The sequence below is a fragment of the Hesperophylax consimilis genome, chromosome 2 (genome assembly GCF_061612785.1).
Source record: "Hesperophylax consimilis isolate HC1 chromosome 2, BYU_Hcon_1.0, whole genome shotgun sequence".
NCBI classification, from domain to species: domain Eukaryota; kingdom Metazoa; phylum Arthropoda; class Insecta; order Trichoptera; family Limnephilidae; genus Hesperophylax; species Hesperophylax consimilis.
Window position 1 is genome coordinate 28248070 of NC_142837.1, and position 21700 is coordinate 28269769.

At 30.8% G+C, this 21700-nt stretch overlaps 1 protein-coding gene across 1 annotated transcript in view; it reads left to right on the plus strand.

Annotated features, from left to right (window-relative positions):
- The first annotated feature begins 538 nt into the window (after positions 1–538).
- Positions 539–21700, plus strand: part of LOC149425878 (uncharacterized) — a 310068-nt gene continuing 288906 nt past the window's right edge. Inside the window, exon 1 of the mRNA XM_089643802.1 lies at positions 539–747. The gene's annotated coding sequence lies outside the window, so the exon portion shown is untranslated. The remainder of the gene's footprint in view (positions 748–21700) is intronic.

A 21700-nucleotide genomic window follows, 5' to 3' on the forward strand; every position in this document is an offset into this window, starting at 1 on the left:
TGGAAAAAATATTAAAATTGTTCCAATATATCATTATATGTTCCAATGGGATACCAATGGATACACCGTCAAAATCATTTGTATGATAATGTAGAACAGTGCCATGTAATTGAGGGGTTAATCCTTAAACGCAAGGTTTTAAACAGGAAAATACGTTCGGTTGTCCTGTCACCGTAATCCACAAACTCTCAATAAATACACTTCGCGTTTCCATCCACCGCGTAGCACTGCCTCTACGCCGCGCCGCACCGTGCTGTTATCTGTATAGCCGGCAGTTCGTAGAGGGAACTGTCAGTCGCTTGCGAGTCGCAGTCCTTCGCAAGCCGTCGCGTAGACAGCTCGTAGACCGTAGCTCTTCTACGCTCTGCCAGCCTTGTAGTTCACATTGCTTTTACGATACTATTTTTGTGAAACACTCTACGACCGTAATGTGTGAAGTTACTCAGTTAATTAAAAGTTGTACTCAGGTTAAGTGGGCGAGTTTTAACGGTATTACAGTCATGTAGTTACTTGTAAATATAAAGTTTTAAACTTTTGTGATTGTTGCTTAACATTTTAAATGGGGAATTTGAAAATGTTAAATTTTTAACAAGTAATTAATGGATTAAGTAATTGTATTGTATTATTTACATCATGGTTTTGAGCTATTTAAAATGCGTATTTATGTGACTTTCTAATGTGGTAATAATAATTTTATCTATCTAGTGTTGTCGAAAAGTGAGAAAAATGCTGACGGCAAAATTGGCGGTAAATATATATTTTTTCTATGATTATAATTTATTTTTCATGTATTTGCAATTTATTTTCCGTATTCATTTTTTTGTTTCTTTACGTCCATTAAAAAAAACTGTAGTAATGAAAACCGAAATTTGATGTAAATATTATATTTCGAGCTGCGGGGGAATTGAACCTGCGAACTTCCAATTCAAGTCAAGCCCTTGGTTTTTCATATACATATTATAAACACTTCAAGAATTTACCGTTTTGTTAAAATCACCAAATTTAGAATTAATTTCACGATTTATATATGAAATTATTTTTTTGGATTGCGTTTAAATATAACATAATGCATAGATAGTAAAGGCATTTAATTGCAATATTTATATATTTAGTTATCGCCTTAGTGAGCCAATCACTATGTATACTAAAATAAGAGTAGTAAAAAGCATAACTTTGTGTACCTATTTTAAGGAAATCTGAACCACTGGAACTTGGAAAATAAACTTTTTCATTGTAAGTAATAATTGTGAGGTAAATAAATCATATTACGTACCTAATTTTTTTTCTAAGAACACCTTGTGTGTTCAAAAAGCAAAACAGTTATGCATTCATCTTTAATCAAATAAAAAAACGCTAATTTTTACTTGCAATATAAATTAGATTTACACGTACACCAACACCCACACCGACTCATACACACACACACACACACACACACACATACACACACACACACACGCAGACATAAATACATACTAAAAAAAACATAATATCTTGTAAAATATAAATTATCCCTTATATTACAGATAAATATATATGTGTGTGTACGGAGTGTACCGTAAGTTATGGATCAAACGAAGTTCAACAAGAATCAACGATTTGTTGAATTGCTTTTTCATATATCATAATTAATGTCGGTTGATATTATAAAAAAAAATTAAATTCATGTAACGTTGTTCTATTATCGTGAAGGTTTGTGTCAAAAATTATGTTAAATTTAAAAAGAAAAAGTATTTTTTTAAATATTATTTGTATTAAAATACTAGCCTAGACCCGTGAAAAATTACGCGTTATTATAATTGTAGGATATGAAAAGCTAAAAGTATTTTTAAACAATATTTTGCTTAAGTATCATTGCCTTTCAAAAGAAGTATGTCCACTGGACCTAGTTAAGTGAAATCACGCACATTGTCTCAATAACGTACCTTCACTCTATTAATTCCTTTGAGTATATTTGAACAAAATAAATACGCAATTTCGAACAAAGAGTTATTATTTCAAAAATACATAAAATACTTTTGTCTGAAATGAGAAGTAGATCCAATTTGGAAACTGAAACTTCATTGAACTTGAATAATGTAATGCAACGGTTTCAATGTTTTACTTTTAGTCCTTTCGAATTGATTTATATAATATTTCACATTACTTATTCATACACAAACAACTGACATTAGTATGTTTGATTAATGTACAAATTTGATTTGTTTGAAATCAACTCGTAACTGGTGAGAAAGAAAAATAGGAATTACTCACGTAACAAATTTAGGCAACCTTAAAAATTATTAATACAAGTTGTCCAAATCAGTTTTCCTCGCGTATTGGTGAATTATTCCAAACCATTCTACAATACCTTGAAATGCCCACAAAACGTTCTTATTATAACCGCAAAAATTAATTTGGTTTTCTGATTTTCAATCTAAATAAATTTCGCCAACGATCATGAACCAAGCTTTACGCAATGAACCGAGAAAATTTGAAAAAACATTTATTGTTTCATAAAATCCAGTCAAGTGGCATGGTATAAGTAGGTATAACTTTTGCAAGACGATTATTTTAAAACGAAATAATTCTTGTCGTTTCCTAATTACAGAACAGTAATAAATGCGTACATTGTTGAGATATACAAATTTGCGTTGAATCTAAACCTTCATTACTCTGTAAATTTGCAAATAAAAATAATTTAACGTGGTATCGCCAAATGAAGTCATGTAAAGGATTGCGCAAAAATCATCACCATATCGGAAGATGCTTTAAATTTGCGAAGAGTGTCTTGTCATCACAATTTTGATAAACACTCCTGTACTCCTCAAGAATGCAGAATAATTTAGTCAAACTAATTTTTTAAAGAAACACATTTACTTTTGTGCTACCCTAAAGAATAGAACAAAAGGAAAAAATCATGTTTACTGCCTTAGTAATCGAGTAATTATTTTTGTGCCACCTTATAGAATAGAACAGAAGGAAAAAAAATACTGCCTTAGTAATCTATTGATTACTTTTGTGCCACCTTAGAGAATAGAAAGGAAGGTAAAAATCATGTTTTTGTTTTCAAAGTATTTATAATATTACCTTTTTTTAATATTTTCCCCAAAATTGTCATAAATTAAATGTTGAAAAAAGCGAGCTAAAAAGATAATTTTCTTCAGAATGTGCCTTTTGCAATTTGGTCGATGAATTATTACAATTATGTATGTCAGATTACTGTAAACTTATTGCTTACATTATGACATTATATGTACATTCATTTATCCATCCGTATTTAAATCAAAACTTGGGAAAATATTTTTACTTTTTCACAAAGCTTAGTTTATTTTGAATAAAACCAAGATTTTTCGCAAATCAAGATTATAGAAACCTTCAATAGGTGGGTATATTAACATTAAATATCTCAGTAGGTGGGTATCTTAACAAATATCTCAGTAGGTGGATATCTTAACATTAAATATCTCAGTAGGTGGATATCTTAACATTGAATATCTCAGTTGGTGAAAATCTTAACATTCAATATCTCAGTAGTTGGGTATCTTAAAATTAAATACCTCAATAAGTGGGTATCTTAACATTTACACTTTTGAAATTATCGTGATTGTACTGGAATTTTCTTCTAAACTTTCAACTTTCGCGAAAAGCATAAAATGTTTAAGATATTTTGTAAAAAATGGAAATTGATACAAAATTATGTGATTAGCAGTATAAATTTAAAAACAAATATTTTTGAAAATTATTAATTTTCATATATAAGGAAAACTATAAGTGAAAAATTCGATTCTATATTGAACGATCGAATCGATTCTATTTTGAAAGCTGGCGTTAATTATTAATGATCAACCATGAACTGGTAACCAAGATTGTGGTTCTGATTTTCGGATCGTGATTTTTTAATTATTTATTATTATTATAATTTCAAATTGAATGTGATATAAAATAGATCGTGAATAACCGGTAAAGAATTCAAATACTGTCGAAATAACTCAAATAAATATGTGTTAAGTGGGCTTTTTTAAAATTATTCCTTTGTTATATATTAATTTCACAACCACCTTTAGGAAATTTCATATGGGGATACAACAAATAAAATAATTTCAAATTTTTTAAGTCAATTTCTTTTTAATGTGAATAAATTACATGAAACGCTAGAAGTAGTTGGTCAATTCTAGAATGAGATTTTAAAATTTATTTATAGTCGGGGTATGTCATATTATTAGCTTTAAATTTTCACAATTATTAATAAAGAATATTTTAATAGTGTTTCAATAATTAAGTAGGTAGGTATTAATTCCCCTACTATAAAATTGGGGAAATATTTGTGTTTTCCTTATATATGAAAATTAATAATTTTCAAAAATATTTGTTTTTAAATTTATACTGCTAATCACATAATTTTGTATCAATTTCCATTTTTTACAAAATATCTTAAACATTTTATGCTTTTCGCGAAAGTTGAAAGTTTAGAAGAAAATTCCAGTACAATCACGATAATTTCAAAAGTGTAAATGTTAAGATACCCACTTATTGAGGTATTTAATTTTAAGATACCCAACTACTGAGATATTGAATGTTAAGATTTTCACCAACTGAGATATTCAATGTTAAGATATCCACCTACTGAGATATTTAATGTTAAGATATCCACCTACTGAGATATTTGTTAAGATACCCACCTACTGAGATATTTAATGTTAATATACCCACCTATTGAAGGTTTCTATAATCTTGATTTGCGAAAAATCTTGGTTTTATTCAAAATAAACTAAGCTTTGTGAAAAAGTAAAAATATTTTCCCAAGTTTTGATTTAAATACGGATGGATAAATGAATGTACATATAATGTCATAATGTAAGCAATAAGTTTACAGTAATCTGACATACATAATTGTAATAATTCATCGACCAAATTGCAAAAGGCACATTCTGAAGAAAATTATCTTTTTAGCTCGCTTTTTTCAACATTTAATTTATGACAATTTTGGGGAAAATATTAAAAAAAGGTAATATTATAAATACTTTGAAAACAAAAACATGATTTTTACCTTCCTTTCTATTCTCTAAGGTGGCACAAAAGTAATCAATAGATTACTAAGGCAGTATTTTTTTTCCTTCTGTTCTATTCTATAAGGTGGCACAAAAATAATTACTCGATTACTAAGGCAGTAAACATGATTTTTTCCTTTTGTTCTATTCTTTAGGGTAGCACAAAAGTAAATGTGTTTCTTTAAAAAATTAGTTTGACTAAATTATTCTGCATTCTTGAGGAGTACAGGAGTGTTTATCAAAATTGTGATGACAAGACACTCTTCGCAAATTTAAAGCATCTTCCGATATGGTGATGATTTTTGCGCAATCCTTTACATGACTTCATTTGGCGATACCACGTTAAATTATTTTTATTTGCAAATTTACAGAGTAATGAAGGTTTAGATTCAACGCAAATTTGTATATCTCAACAATGTACGCATTTATTACTGTTCTGTAATTAGGAAACGACAAGAATTATTTCGTTTTAAAATAATCGTCTTGCAAAAGTTATACCTACTTATACCATGCCACTTGACTGGATTTTATGAAACAATAAATGTTTTTTCAAATTTTCTCGGTTCATTGCGTAAAGCTTGGTTCATGATCGTTGGCGAAATTTATTTAGATTGAAAATCAGAAAACCAAATTAATTTTTGCGGTTATAATAAGAACGTTTTGTGGGCATTTCAAGGTATTGTAGAATGGTTTGGAATAATTCACCAATACGCGAGGAAAACTGATTTGGACAACTTGTATTAATAATTTTTAAGGTTGCCTAAATTTGTTACGTGAGTAATTCCTATTTTTCTTTCTCACCAGTTACGAGTTGATTTCAAACAAATCAAATTTGTACATTAATCAAACATACTAATGTCAGTTGTTTGTGTATGAATAAGTAATGTGAAATATTATATAAATCAATTCGAAAGGACTAAAAGTAAAACATTGAAACCGTTGCATTACATTATTCAAGTTCAATGAAGTTTCAGTTTCCAAATTGGATCTACTTCTCATTTCAGACAAAAGTATTTTATGTATTTTTGAAATAATAACTCTTTGTTCGAAATTGCGTATTTATTTTGTTCAAATATACTCAAAGGAATTAATAGAGTGAAGGTACGTTATTGAGACAATGTGCGTGATTTCACTTAACTAGGTCCAGTGGACATACTTCTTTTGAAAGGCAATGATACTTAAGCAAAATATTGTTTAAAAAAATTAAATATATATATAATTTGAGATTTTCACAACCAAAACTATTAATTTAAGGGTATGCTCCGTGTTGTGCTTCCTCCTACTTTCAGTGTCCTGCCTAAAATAGAATGAAAAATAAATACGGCGTAGTGACCCAAAATATAAAACATTATTTTTTAAGTAAATTTTGTTTTTTTTTTTTTAACTGGCCTTGCATTATTCTGTATAATTTCAGAATTTACTTCCTCAGTAGATGGTAGCAATTCTTTCTCTATGGGAACGCACTTCGAGTGGTTGTCTGGGATATAAGGGATGAATTACCTCCTTGGGATTCCTAAAATAATCTGCAAAATAAATATAAAAGCTCTGGGTGCAGTCTGCGAGACTAGATTATTTGTTTATTTCTTTTGGGACAAGATTCAGCAAGTTTATTCTCCACATAATCTAAAACATCATTTTTTTTTAATTTGTGGAATAACTTATGTCTTTGGGAAAAAGTTCTTTTTGTATTCATGTGATGTGTTCATCACCCTAGATAACATTTTGTAATAATGATAATGTACTTAACTAATGACATTTTTTATAATTCGTGAAATAACGTATTCTTGTGGGGAGAAGCTCTTCTTATAAATAAACATTTTTAAATCTCTATTTTGGATTGAATTTTTTCAATATTTTGTCAGCTTTCATATTAATTCTGACCCTCTTTATAATTTATGATTTCTTGTGCCCTTTAATGCGAAAAGTCAGAAATTTCGTTAAACCTTACTAAAATTAATCCGCAATATTTCCGAAATATTAACATGAACTATGTAAATTTTTGTTTAAATGCCACTTAAATGTCTTTGAATGCCACCAATCGGAAAGTATAGATTCATAATGAGTGACTTTTTCTCTACAAGTGAACGATTTGCATATGGAAGTTGGACGTAGGTTAAAATTAAAAATCTAAAAAAATTCCATTAAAACGGTCTAAATCCATTAATTGCCACATCAAATGTTTATTTTATACTTCCATATACACGTCATCCTGCTTCAATATTTATATCCGCCCCCACTTTGAACACTGTACACCAATCGTGACTCCTTTCTACCAAACCCATATTGAAAGAATCGAAAAAAAAAATAATACATACATAAATTATAAACTCAACTTACACATTTCAAATTATACCTAATCCATAAAATTCATTTATGATAAAATCAAGCCTTTTTAAAATTCTGAAAATTGGCCTGGAACCGCCAGAGCTTACTTATTTGATAAAAATAAAGATCATCAAAACAAACAAATTTATTTCTTTTTCCCACTTACAGAACCGACATTAGAAAAAGTCCCCGTATATATACGCAATACAACACTAAATTTCACAACGCAGACATTCTTAGCAATAACCTTCATAAATATCGCACGGAAATAACGTGTACGATCGTAAATTAATTCAAGAGTACGAAATGTATCGGCAGCATCTCATATCTTTATTATATATTCCTCTTCCTCTCCCTGTTACATTAAATTAGTTTGAAGACACAATAAAACTCAATCTATAAGCAACTTAAGCACAAGAAACATTATTAGCTTTATTTCAATAAAGCTAATAATATTTGCATGAATTGTATACGGCCGTTTTTGTGTAAAATCACCTCAAGGGCGCTGTACAAATATGTAATACATTTCTACAATGATCGGTGTTATAACTAACTATATATGGAGATAATATACAGTACAATATTTACCTGATAGATCACTTGAGATTAACACTTAATTAACATTATTTATTTATTCTTGGCTCATTTATATAGCGCCGCTTTTGTGAGAGATCACCTCTGGGGTGCTTTACAGTTATGTGATTATCATTAACTAATTGTTTATTAGCGAAATTTAGATACATGATTTTGGACGTAATTGGAAAATTGGAAATAATAAGACTTTCTCTCAGGAATGGTATATATAATTTAAGTGTATGACAGCTTAAACAGGTAAGTTTTTAGTTTAGACCTGAATTCTGTTGGATTTGTTATGGATCTTAGTTCCAGGGGAAGTTTATTCCAAGCCTTCGGCCTAGATGCTCCGAAAGCATGATCACCAAATTTAATTTTTGGCTTGGGCTTAGGTTCCATAAGTCTGCCTACAGCTGCTGATGTTGCTGACCTGACTGCCTGAGACCAGTGTTTTGCGGGACGCATAGTTCGGCGCATAATATGTATATTTATCTTCTTATTCTTTGTATAAGCTGTTTGTTTCTTCCAAATAATCTATATAATATGTCATCTTTCATATATTATACATAAGTAAGTATGTAACATTCGATGACAACTTAATCTTATAACAACATTATACATCAAAATATGGTTTTCGCAAAAGGAAAGAGTTCAGTGTTATTGGCTAGTATATTATTTATTAGTCGATGTTGGGACATCATAATATATTTCCTCTGTTTTTACAACATCGGTTTTTTTTGCATAATGCCTAATTTGTATGAACTGCTTAATTAAAGACCGGTCAGTGGCCGAGTTGACATCGCGCTTGGGTCCCACTCGGGCGTAGTGTGTTCAATTCCTCGGCTGGGTAAGTCCTCCATCACAACACAAGCAACATTTTCAGCTTACTGTGGTGGTAGTAGGAGATTTTCAAATATTGTCAGGTTATTCGTAACCCTGGAATGTTTGTCTTTCTTTAAAAAAAAAAAAAAATTGATGTGAACCTAATTGGTTTATCTTATGTCACTAAACAATCTAATTATTAATATATGATATTCAACTGTGTGTTTTCTTAAAATAATAATATTTTTAAAAAAATCATTCGCATTGTTCCTATTGAACCGAGCAATATTGTAGAAGCTATTTGATTCCTGAAATAACTGAATTCAAATGTCATTTCAAATAATGTAGATATAACAGGTTCGAGTGTACAGAAATGTAGTTTGGTATTATGTTTAAATTGTTTTACTTATTTTTTTCATCCATAATATGTAGCAAAACACATATTTTAAGGTGGTTTGAGCCTCACGTCTACCTTTTTCGCGTTAAAAAAGATGGTATGATTTTCAAGTACCTTCTATTTGTGTAGATAAATGAAAGTATTTATTATTTATTATGTACGTACATATTCTTCCAATGACACACCGATTCAATCGTCGATATCAAGTTATATTTCTTGACATCTAACATTTTTCTGTTTATTATTTATTCACATTTTCATCCAACATCGATTGGATTCGCTGTATGTTGAATCGAGTTCTTGAACTCCGGTTAGTAAGAAATGTTCAAATATACATACTATTTTTCAACAAACTATGAAATGAAATTCTCTTTTCAGTTCAAATTTCGAAATAATTGCTTTATTGGACACAACAGGTTTGAATTAATATAGAAATTTAGTATTAGTATATAGGAAAAATAGGAACATCACAAAATTCTTCATCGAATCAATTACCATTTTCAAAAAAAATTATTTATCTCTCGGCTCTGTTCTACAAATCAACAGCTTACTCTTTTTCCTAACAAAGGAACTAATTAATCACAATATTCTTTATCGAATCAATCACCATATTCAGAAATAAATATTAAATTTCAGCTTTGTTCTACAAATCAATAGCTTACTATCTTTACTTTATCAGGAGATTTTTCAATGTGGATGAGTGTTTCAGGCTAATAATTATTACTTGTAAAATAATTGTTACCATTTGTGCTATGCATAAAAATCTTGTCTTAAAAATTAGTTTACCAAAAAAATTATAATTACTATCTTTACCAACATAGGAACGAATCAATAACAAAATACTTCACTGAAACAATCGCCATACTCTGAAATTAATATTTATCTTTCGGTTTGGTTCTATAAATCAATAGCTTACTCTCTTTTCCAACATAGGAATGGATCAATCACAAAATTCTGCATCGAATCAATCGTCATACTCAGAAATAAATATTTATCTTTCGGCTCTGTTATACAAATCAATACGTTATTTTCTTTCCCAAAATATGAATGGATCAATCACAAAATTGTTCATCGAATCGATTACCATATTCAGAAATGAATATTTATCCTTCAGCTCTGTTATACAGATCAATAACTTACTCTTTTTACCAACATTAGAACGAATCAATCAAAATTCTTCATCGAATCAATCGCCATCAAAATAAAATCTTTTGGCTTTGTTCTTCAAATCAATATCTAACTCTTTTTCCCAACATAGAAACGAATCAATCACAAAATCTGATTCGATTTAATCTCTGGTTCTTTTCTGATAATAAATCAATCACACTGTCTTTCGACGTCACATCGAATCCATTTCCATATTCATAAGATCAGGATCTACATTATTGTTTAAATGTACACAAGAGTAATAAATAAAGCTTTTTCAATCTCTTCAGTTTATAAAACAACCGCTGTTGGCAGTATTTCTACCATGTTCGGAATCCTAGATGTATGTAGTGCTGTTTATGTGTGTTGAGTGAAATACTGTTAAAGTTTTTTCATAATATTAACATGTTGAATAGTATTTGGACAAGGGATCAATAAAGAGTTAAGCACTCGACTTTGGTTTCACACATTTTTTGTATTATGGAGAGTTTTACAGAATGAATTAATCTTAGTAAGTATCAAATAAAACTTGCTTCCAAACGACAATCAATCTTGTTCCTAACCTCCTTGTTTTCGATTTCTTGATATTATTCTGTTTTGTATTTTTTTGAAACACTTTTAAAAAATCTTATAAATTTTTTTGTGTACATTTCGAATCTTTGTAGAAATCTTATCGAGAAGATTGAATATCAATCTGGTCCCAGCAAGAGATCGTTTGTTATGTCACCGTTCTAGTATCTTCTGACTTTTTAATTTTTAAAAATAGACCCGTGTGAAAAAGGGGACTAACGTCGGAGACGTTCGTACGAGCTCTCACTCAGACTAATTTATTTTTTAATGATAAACTAATGTTTATAAGACAAGGTTTTTATGTATAGCACAAAGAATAACAAATTATTTTAAGCATTAATTACTCGTGTTTACAGTTAAAACAGTTCTTTGTTTACACTTAAAAAAAAGTAGTAATTGTCGATTGAAATACTTGCACATATTGAATTATTTGACGGGTTGGGAATAAGCCGATGTAGCTCAGTGGTCCAGAGCACCTGACCGGACATCAGAAGGTGCGGGTTCAATTCTCGTCAGTGACATTTATTTTTACTCGGGAGATATTTTTCAATTTGTATGGATATTTCAGGCGAGAAATAAATGCTAATAATAATTTGTGAGACTATTTTAAATAGACATTGCTTTTTCTTTAAAAAATAAACGTTTTCAACAACAACAAAAAAACTAAATGTGTTCTTCTCCACAAGTAGATGGATATATTAAAAAAATATATATGAAAACATCACCATGAAGTTGCATGTGTGTGACAAGTTTAAGCTTATATACTAAATAATAAATACTTTCATTTATCTACACAAATAGAAGGTACTTGAAAATCATACCATCTTTTTTAACGCGAAAAAGGTAGACGTGAGGCTCAAACCACCTTAAAATATGTGTTTTGCTACATATTATGGATGAAAAAAATAAGTAAAACAATTTAAACATAATACCAAACTACATTTCTGTACACTCGAACCTGTTATATCTACATTATTTGAAATGACATTTGAATTCAGTTATTTCAGGAATCAAATAGCTTCTACAATATTGCTCGGTTCAATAGGAACAATGCGAATGATTTTTTTAAAAATATTATTATTTTAAGAAAACACACAGTTGAATATCATATATTAATAATTAGATTGTTTAGTGACATAAGATAAACCAATTAGGTTCACATCAATTTTTTTTTTTTTTTAAAGAAAGACAAACATTCCAGGGTTACGAATAACCTGACAATATTTGAAAATCTCCTACTACCACCACAGTAAGCTGAAAATGTTGCTTGTGTTGTGATGGAGGACTTACCCAGCCGAGGAATTGAACACACTACGCCCGAGTGGGACCCAAGCGCGATGTCAACTCGGCCACTGACCGGTCTTTAATTAAGCAGTTCATACAAATTAGGCATTATGCAAAAAAAACCGATGTTGTAAAAACAGAGGAAATATATTATGATGTCCCAACATCGACTAATAAATAATATACTAGCCAATAACACTGAACTCTTTCCTTTTGCGAAAACCATATTTTGATGTATAATGTTGTTATAAGATTAAGTTGTCATCGAATGTTACATACTTACTTATGTATAATATATGAAAGATGACATATTATATAGATTATTTGGAAGAAACAAACAGCTTATACAAAGAATAAGAAGATAAATATACATATTATGCGCCGAACTATGCGTCCCGCAAAACACTGGTCTCAGGCAGTCAGGTCAGCAACATCAGCAGCTGTAGGCAGACTTATGGAACCTAAGCCCAAGCCAAAAATTAAATTTGGTGATCATGCTTTCGGAGCATCTAGGCCGAAGGCTTGGAATAAACTTCCCCTGGAACTAAGATCCATAACAAATCCAACAGAATTCAGGTCTAAACTAAAAACTTACCTGTTTAAGCTGTCATACACTTAAATTATATATACCATTCCTGAGAGAAAGTCTTATTATTTCCAATTTTCCAATTACGTCCAAAATCATGTATCTAAATTTCGCTAATAAACAATTAGTTAATGATAATCACATAACTGTAAAGCACCCCAGAGGTGATCTCTCACAAAAGCGGCGCTATATAAATGAGCCAAGAATAAATAAATAATGTTAATTAAGTGTTAATCTCAAGTGATCTATCAGGTAAATATTGTACTGTATATTATCTCCATATATAGTTAGTTATAACACCGATCATTGTAGAAATGTATTACATATTTGTACAGCGCCCTTGAGGTGATTTTACACAAAAACGGCCGTATACAATTCATGCAAATATTATTAGCTTTATTGAAATAAAGCTAATAATGTTTCTTGTGCTTAAGTTGCTTATAGATTGAGTTTTATTGTGTCTTCAAACTAATTTAATGTAACAGGGAGAGGAAGAGGAATATATAATAAAGATATGAGATGCTGCCGATACATTTCGTACTCTTGAATTAATTTACGATCGTACACGTTATTTCCGTGCGATATTTATGAAGGTTATTGCTAAGAATGTCTACGTTGTGAAATTTAGTGTTGTATTGCGTATATATACGGGGACTTTTTCTAATGTCGGTTCTGTAAGTGGGAAAAAGAAATAAATTTGTTTGTTTTGATGATCTTTATTTTTATCAAATAAGTAAGCTCTGGCGGTTCCAGGCCAATTTTCAGAATTTTAAAAAGGCTTGATTTTATCATAAATGAATTTTATGGATTAGGTATAATTTGAAATGTGTAAGTTGAGTTTATAATTTATGTATGTATTATTTTTTTTTTCGATTCTTTCAATATGGGTTTGGTAGAAAGGAGTCACGATTGGTGTACAGTGTTCAAAGTGGGGGCGGATATAAATATTGAAGCAGGATGACGTGTATATGGAAGTATAAAATAAACATTTGATGTGGCAATTAATGGATTTAGACCGTTTTAATGGAATTTTTTTAGATTTTTAATTTTAACCTACGTCCAACTTCCATATGCAAATCGTTCACTTGTAGAGAAAAAGTCACTCATTATGAATCTATACTTTCCGATTGGTGGCATTCAAAGACATTTAAGTGGCATTTAAACAAAAATTTACATAGTTCATGTTAATATTTCGGAAATATTGCGGATTAATTTTAGTAAGGTTTAACGAAATTTCTGACTTTTCGCATTAAAGGGCACAAGAAATCATAAATTATAAAGAGGGTCAGAATTAATATGAAAGCTGACAAAATATTGAAAAAATTCAATCCAAAATAGAGATTTAAAAATGTTTATTTATAAGAAGAGCTTCTCCCCACAAGAATACGTTATTTCACGAATTATAAAAAATGTCATTAGTTAAGTACATTATCATTATTACAAAATGTTATCTAGGGTGATGAACACATCACATGAATACAAAAAGAACTTTTTCCCAAAGACATAAGTTATTCCACAAATTAAAAAAAAATGATGTTTTAGATTATGTGGAGAATAAACTTGCTGAATCTTGTCCCAAAAGAAATAAACAAATAATCTAGTCTCGCAGACTGCACCCAGAGCTTTTATATTTATTTTGCAGATTATTTTAGGAATCCCAAGGAGGTAATTCATCCCTTATATCACAGCCTACATTATTTTACCAGACAACCACTCGAAGTGCGTTCCCATAGAGAAAGAATTGCTACCATCTACTGAGGAAGTAAATTCTGAAATTATACAGAATAATGCAAGGCCAGTTAAAAAAAAAAAAACAAAATTTACTTAAAAAATAATGTTTTATATTTTGGGTCACTACGCCGTATTTATTTTTCATTCTATTTTAGGCAGGACACTGAAAGTAGGAGGAAGCACAACACGGAGCATACCCTTAAATTAATAGTTTTGGTTGTGAAAATCTCAAATTATATATATATTTAATTTTCTCATTTCACAATTAATAATTTAACTTGTGTTGCTGTGCATCAAACCAGACTATATCTGAATATGGATTTGGTGAGCTTCTTCCGGGAACATCGCTAGATGTCCTTAAGTGTACGATTTACACTGCAACTGAACTCATATTTATATACTTGTATATAATCTGGTTGGTACCTTTAGAGTTTTTATGGACCACAAATAGAATCACAGTAATCGCCGCCAGAAACGGATGAAATTGCCCGCCTTTCCTGTTCGCTGCTCGCTGTACGCCGTTCGTTGTTCCGCTGTTGGTTGTTCGCTGTTTTCACCGCTCGCAGTAACAAATCATTAAATTAAAAGGTGCTCAACGGAGTAACAGATCGAGACCAATATTACGAATAACCGGGAGTAACCATTTTTATGTTATTGGTGGAGGTGGGGTCTTGGATTACGCATTCCAATTCTTTTTTGCAATCACTTTTACTTTAAAAATTAAATAAATCAGTACTATTTACATGTCGATTGATTAAAAATCATAGAAATATTATCTCAGTGAAAAATTACAAGCCTGAAGCAAACCGTGCCAAAAATATTTTACGCGAACTTTTGGCGAATAGAAAGGAAATCACGACACCTTCAAAAAGGAGGTGAAACTGTTATATTTTTTTATTATTTATTTATTTAATTTGGATGCATTCTCATCTCGGACACACAAAGTCGGACAAACTTTTTTTCGGAGAAAAAAATGTTTTTTTTTAAATTTATTATTGTGTTACTCGAAAATTCAAAAATGTATATATCTACAATTACAACCGTAGCGTTGTTGTAATGCCTTCATCCGCCTTTACGCGGTAAAGCCATTACCGGAAACCTCAACAAATATTTACTCTTCAAAACATACAGAAATGTTCTTTACATAATTAAATTTAACCCCTAATAAATATCACTGCCCTTAAAGGAAGAAAATGAAATACTAGGTAACACGTTAAATTTTTTAAACAAATGTCACGTGTTTGTATTTAAGTGAATTTATTACTTCCGTCCACATGAAGCCAGCACAACGCGCTGAGCCGCTCCTAATTAGCAAAAGTTCAAAAATAATGTTTAGGGTCTTCCCATTAATGTTCAAGTATTTACCTATTAACTTAATTGCTAGTTCTGGCGGCTCAGCGCGTTGTGCGAGCGACATATGAACGGAACGATTTGAAAATATTTATATTTGTAATTGAGATTACCAAAAATAATAATTCTTTCGTCTCAAGCTGTGTGTTTGTTTTAGCTCGATCACTTTTGATGACCATATTTCAACTTCTAAACACTGTCCTTTAAAATCCTACTTTCGGTCCGTTACATGTTTTGATCAGATATTCAGCTGTCAAAATGGGCATGTAATCATTCTGAGCATAATGGGCATGTTGTTATGCTTATCAGCTGGTAACAATTTTTAAGTTCAAAAACCGAAACGAACCGAAATTCAGTGATCGTTAAATATAAATTTCATAACGAAAAATACGCGTATTGATTACACTCAGAGTTGTAGAGCGGATGGAAGGAGAAAGGAGAATGAAATTTAATGAAATTTGAATGATTTTCCGATTTTCGCAGAAATACAATTTATTTATCGGTTGACTCTCTGTAAAACTACAGAAAATGTCTCGAATTCATTGATTTCTTCAGAACGTCCATCAAAACCTCTTCAAGACATCAAACAAACAAAAACAATGCTCAAATACTACCAGAGATTGATCGCAGTATACATACTAGAGACAGAAAATAAACTCAAACCATTTGAGCACAATCAACCTGGTTTGAACTCAAAACTCAATTCAGAATATTATTCAGAAATAGTCAAAGAACTAAAGAACGACTCAAGTGTATACTCGTAGCTCTAGCGGGAAAACTAGACGCTCTGAATAATTGAGTTCCGAAGATTGACCTGGATTCGGCAGTAGAAACATAAATAATATGGCGATAGACGCCTCAATTTAGATTTTAACCGAGTGTCTATAAATAATTAAATTTTTGAATCGATCATGTTAAAATTGAGACTTGAGGGTGTTTTTTTTAACATTAACCCCACAAAGGAGGCCCTGAAGAAAATAATTTCGATCGTGGTCCTGTGTCATCTTTGATACTGTTCGGACGTTTTTTTAAAGGAAAGGAAGGATTAGATGTTCTGGGAAGGAAAAGAGTTTAAGAGTTGGGTAGGTATTTATTTATTTATTTATTTTTTCATGTTCTCCATGAAACGGTTATACACCAATATATCATGGAGAAGATTACAAATTAAAAGGTTTACACAGGCAGTTTTACTATTTTGTCACATACGTTATAAGATAGTTACTGAATTGTCTGTAGGTGACATTGAAAATGTCGATGGCTAATGCAGAATCGTTAAGCAGTTGAGTCGCTCTGTTTATTGGCGCGTTCTGATAGGCAGAAGTCCTCGCTTTGGGAGCATATAAGAGTGCATGGGATCTCCCTCGAGTATAATTGTTAGGGACATAAAAGTTAACCTCTTTCAACATAGGCGGATTATGTATTGTACCAGAGATTAACTTAAAAAAGTCTTTGCCTAAAAATATTTTTCTGCGGGCTTCTAATGTATTGAAATCGAGCATTCCTGTTAAGAACAAGGATGGATATAGGAATGGATAGTATGTATATTCCCTCATATACAGGTAACGCATAAACCTTTTTTGTACTTTTTCTATTTCTAAGATATGGTTTTGTTCAGAAGGGGCCCAAATAATGGAGCTGTATTCCAGGATACTGCGGACAAGCGCTTCATATGTTCTCCGTATTGCAATTCCATTTGTAAATGATCTCGTATATCCAGGAGTGACTGACGAATGATCTATCCCTCACGTTACGATGGGTCAAGAGAGACCAGTTAGAGAGGTCAAAGGGCTTACCCAAACTAGTCTCTCTCGATCTGGTGGGCATGCGCATCCTGAACACATATCATTCGATGAACCCGGGCACCCCTGCTTAGTCACCAAACGTACCGAAACACTTGGGGTCACCTATGGCAGAGGTGTTAGTTATTCAATAAATGGTTCCCGGGGCGGAGGTACCTAAATCCGCCTCTCAAATTAAAAAAAATATATATATACATCTATCTTTGTCCTTGATGAATGAAATGAAGAAACCATTAATTAATTTTGCACTGGACATGCTTGATATTGAATAGAGGAGTTGAGTAATTGAAAATATGATGTATTAAAGAGCTTTGATAATTTGATTTTAATAAAAAATTATTATTATTTCAGAACTGAAAACAGAAGTTCATCGAATTTTGCTCTAAACATCGGCAACTTGATTGGTTCGATAAATTGATAATATGTATGTATTTTTTAAGGAACATAAACAGTTTTAATATTAATTTAATATACAAAGGAGGATGCAAAAGAAACAGTCTAATTATAAATGTTCACAGACGGTTGATTTGGTAATATGCAACTGAATATTTAGTGAATGTAGACTAAAATGTAAAAAGCAGGACTAAGTAACAAATTTAAAAGCCGAACTAGGTAACAAGTATAAAAAAGTATAAAATGGAAGTAGAACAAATGTAATATACCTACATAATGCATTATCAAGAATATATGTGTTTTTAAGTATACAGGACGGATGTGGGAGTGGAAGACAGGTTTTGGCGTTATAGCGGGATGGGGGAGGAAAGGGATGAGGGAATGTTGCCTCGCAACTGAAATTAAAAAAAATAATAAATAAGCAATTTAAAGATAAAATAACGTAGCATTAATTTAATCATTATGATTTTGTACTATTCATACCTATAATGTATGTCTATATTTGCAAGGTTTTTGTTGTACCAACTGCAGGTTCTGTTCATAAATTCGTTTTGATTGGAGTTGGTGCTGCATTTGTCAATATAGAAAATGGTTTTCTGTCTGCTATATCGAAGCGGTGACTAATAGCTAGTTAATGACACGAACGTGTCGAAACCGGTCGCTAATTAATAAAAAATTATACGTAACAAATGTACATTGTGAATAATAAAACTCATTAAAAAACAAAAAATGTCTAGAAATTGTTACATAGTGAATGCCAAAGAAATAAAAAAAAATACTAAATCCTTTATGTTAAAAGAATTCGACTACCATAATATAGACATGTGTCTAGTGTGGTTGTCGAAAAGCATGTAAAAGACTGTATACAAACATATTTTACAAATAAAGAAAAGAAAAAAAGAATTAAAAAAATACCTACATAGAACACATCATACACAACCGAACTAATAGTTACATACATATTGTTTAGTTTTTTATAACTACCTTAATTATTTTACTTACTTACTTAAATACTTGAATTTTATTTTATTTCTTTTATTATATTTTACTTGAAACACTTTTTTTAAAATTCGTTTAATGTAACGTATTTTTAAAACATTCCATTATATTTAGATTCAATTTATTTATTTATTCAAAAAAACGGTTTTTAACATCAAGTTGTAAAATGGGAGCCTCAGCATTCGTGAGCACCCAGTGAGGCTCACATTACCAAAAAATTATTTATTAAAAAAATACTAAGTTTCGATAAATTAAAAAAAAAATGTTATATGGCTTCGATAGTCGAATTTAAAAATTGGAATTTTTGTTGACTTAAAAAGACGATTTAATAAGAACATTACAAACTGACTTAAATCTAGCTATTAAGATTTAATCGAGAAGCTTGGTGCTTAATAAATTTAAAAACATTTCACATTGACTCCTGAATTAAAAAGTTGATAATTTTAGTTAATTGAATAGTTAGTTTTCAAAATCTAATGTAGATAAAAATCGATGCAACTTTTAAAATTTCTTTTATGTTCCAAAAAAATCCGATAACGTTGAAAATCAGTTACGAGTTGACCATGTTTGTATTTGAATTTCGAACAGTCAGTGTAAAGTTTTTTTTATGTTTGATGATGGCAGATTAGTGGGACGCTGTAAAATGCTTTCATTCCTACCTAAAATTGTTTTAATAATAGTCGTGTTTTTATTAAATGATTTTATCGATCCCAATAAAAACCTGATCACTAAACCAGACATTAACACGAAAGATAGGTGTATTGATATTTTCACTTAGTACGTGGATTGTTTTTATATATAGTATAAATTTATGTACAAAATATAATATCTTTGTGGAATTGTAACTTGATAAAAATAAAAATAATTCAATACCTTTGATCATAATATTATGAGGAGGTACAAGTAATACAAGTTTTCTCAAAATGATTTTCCATGGGAAGATTTATGAGAGACACAGCAGAGAATTACTTTATGGCTTTAAAATTCACGTGACTTGTACGAGTACAGTTCTGCAGAGTTTTGCGTAATGTGATATGAGATTATTTACGCCTAAATAGCTAAATTTTAAATTTATTAAAATTATGTATATTTTTTGTACTTGGTCAAAGCAGAAGATAACTAACTCATTGCTCATTACTGCCCCGGAGAGAGAGATTAGTGTTCAGTACAGAAACATGGCTGTGAATTATTCGTACCTACGTAGCTGTAATTAGTGACAAAATTTGAACAGTCACGTTCTTTTTAACCCTTCTCTTCCTATATCTCATCGCCTCCCTCACTTCCTTCAGTACCCACTGCAAATGTCATAGTTGGGCTGATTTCGGCAGTTCCGACCATAATGTCAAGTTATACCAAAGTTTTAATAACACAATTTCATGTTGGTTCTATCACAGTTTTGAGTCACAGATCTGACCACTATGGCAAATAAAAAAAATTATACCACATATTTATGAAAGTTGTGATATTACAAGTTCGTGTTAGTTCTATCACAGTTTTGGGTCAAAGTATAGTCCTAGATTCACTTAACTTCCGCCAGTACATCTAGATTCTTGATTCACGAGTTTCACAGCGAGCTTTAATACCCTATTTCCATGGATGCATGTTCCCAACTATTACAGTGGATTGCCAACTCGGTATCTCTAGGTTTTAGATTCTACCATCGACTTGGCACAAATCCGTGAGTGCATCAGTCCATTCAGAGTGACCGCCATTCTAAAGCACTCAGTCGAGATAGATTTCTCGTGCCTTCCTTTTGCCACAGTTTCTATGACATCCTCGTGGCTTGTAGCGTTTGTACCTCGGTAATACATTAACCTGATTTACACAGTTGAAATGCGATTGTTTTTTATGTCCAAGTTCTTGGAATGAAGAAAAAGAATGAAGTGCTGGTGTATTTAGCTGGCGTGCTAAAACAATTTTAACGAACTTAAATAACAAAACAAAAAAATTACGTATGGTTTTTATTACTATAAACCGAATGCTATAGCAACCAGGAATGAATACAGTGGAATCGAATTAATTATAATGTATTTTTTCATATCTGACACGAACGTAATTTTTGTCAGCTACCTTGTACTTACCTTGTAACTTACCTTGTAACTTGTAACTTCCGAATATCTACAACATATTGATAAATAGCTACAGTTACAATACAATATTTTATTGAAAAATGTTAGTAAAAAACATTGCATAAAATATGCTAACTTTGTGAGCATAACATTTTTTAAAACAGAACGTTTTGTATGTCTAATTAAATAAATCTACACAAAATATAACAGCTACATAATGAATTAATTATGCAGATTTACAAAGATATCGTATGAAAAATAATCAGCCTTACTAATAAAAAAATCACATCACGACCCTTAAACTGTATTTTTGTTACACTATGTTCAATTTCTAATTCCGATTATTTCTAATAAAAATGTCTTTAACTGGTTGCGTAAGATCTGACAACATAGCTTTATGGCAGACTCGCGCATGCGCGTGTGGCATCAGATGCCACGGGAAAATGTCTGCATCGGTTTGTGATTTGTAATGTATGATTTAAAAGTTGCTTTCGTTAATAATTTCTACTAGCAGTTAAAAACCCGCGAAGCGCTTTTTGCTGCTAGGCCTGCGGGCGGCACTTCGTTGAACTTTGGCCAGTTAAAATGTTACTAACAACAGTTACATTTGATAGATAGATATTAGG